Source organism: Penaeus vannamei, chromosome 18 (assembly GCF_042767895.1).
Source record: "Penaeus vannamei isolate JL-2024 chromosome 18, ASM4276789v1, whole genome shotgun sequence".
Taxonomy (NCBI): domain Eukaryota; kingdom Metazoa; phylum Arthropoda; class Malacostraca; order Decapoda; family Penaeidae; genus Penaeus; species Penaeus vannamei.
The window spans coordinates 10,257,229-10,258,711 of record NC_091566.1 but is presented as its reverse complement, the minus strand read 5'-3'; the positions used below and the strand labels follow the sequence as shown (position 1 = coordinate 10,258,711).

The 1,483-nt window shown below is 48.6% G+C and overlaps 1 protein-coding gene across 5 annotated transcripts in view; it reads right to left on the bottom strand.

The window, feature by feature from the left end:
• Window positions 1-746, bottom strand: part of Gug (arginine-glutamic acid dipeptide repeats grunge) — a gene marked incomplete in the record, with an annotated part of 57,395 nt that extends 56,649 nt beyond the window's left edge. For 2 of the 5 annotated variants that reach the window (XM_070132865.1, XM_070132866.1), the window contains 1 exon segment: window positions 654-746. 5 annotated transcript variants of the gene reach the window in all.
• Window positions 747-1,483: the final 737 nt, after the last annotated feature.

Genomic DNA, 1,483 nt, shown 5'->3' with positions numbered 1-1,483 from the left:
ACAAAAACAACACCACCCAAACAATGAAATAGCCACATCCTTATCATTATAGAGCCTAAAATCCTAAATCAAAATTCGCAGGAAAGCAAAATCCCGGCAGGATTCCTTAGGCCTACACAACCCTCCTTTACAATCCCGGCAGGACTCCATAGGCCTATACAACCTTCCTTTTACAACCCCGGGAGGTACTTAGGTCTTCAGAATCAGCATTCCCCCTACAAACACAACCGAACTTGAAATCCACAACCTCCACACCTCCAGAACCAGCTCGCAGGACCTCGCAGGACTCGCAGGACGTCCTCCACAGCCCCGGGAGGACCCAGGTCTTCACCAAGCCAGTTTCACGTCCCTTAAAACATGTTCTCTCTCTCTTCTCCCTCTTTTCCGGGGGCGGGGAGGGGCGACCCGTGAATAAAGAGAAGGAGAGGAAATCTCGCGCGAGGGGAAAAAAAGGGGGAAAGGAGAGCGCTGATTAAACAATTAATTAATTAAGCGATGATCACATAGCGGCCTCCAGTCAACGAACGCCGCTGCTTCGGGCTAACGTGACACTTCGACCGTGTTTTCTCCCTCTCGCGGGCCGTTTCCCCTCCTTTTCCTCTTCCCTTCTTCTCCACGGCTATCGTCCGCCCCGTGCGCACTCGAGGGCTTACCTTAGAAACGCCATTTCGTCCATAATTTCGTCTCATTTGCGATAATAATTCGACCAAACCTCATGAAGACACCAAGCTCTTCCTCCAACGCGGCGCCGGGGTCAGGGGAAAAGGTGTCGTACCGCGCACTCCCTCGAGCTGTCTACTCTCCCTATTTCTTGGCTTCTCGCTGACATTTAAACGATTCTTTGGTAATATTCCGAAAGCATTTGAACTATTTAATACTCTTAGTTAGGCAAACCATTTATTCTCCGGTGTATGGAAGAGTTCCGTCGTACGCCATCGTAACTTGCAAGGCCACCGCGGAAATATTTCGTGGTGCCGGTCTTTCTTTTGTTCTGTGTTATTCCGATATATATTGACACTGTGCTGATGTGAATGTATTTAAGCGTGTGATTATGTTGATTTAAGTTTTGCAGTAGTATTGATTTCCTTTATGCGACTGATTTGTGAACTCCAAGGCTGTTCCAGGCGTTGTAGTATAAGCTGTTCTTGCCCCCAAGATCCCACGCTTTTTTTTTTTTTTTTTTTTTTTTTTTGCTTCGGACAATTGTGGACGTGGTTATTAATTCTTTAAAGATTTGTCGAGGGGCGGTCTCTTGACTACCCACGCGGTACGTATTGCAGTTGACGATAAAAATGGCCGAAAAAGAGAAAAATGAGGTATACATACATTTTCCTTCCCCCTCCCCTCCCCCCCTCCCCTCTCATTCTCTTTGGTCACGGGTTGGTGGTGTTGGGGTCATGGGCCCGGGGTCATGGGGCTAGGGGAGGGTGGGGGAGGAGGTCTGAGGTCATGGAGAGAGTATATCTGGAATCATGGGCAGGGA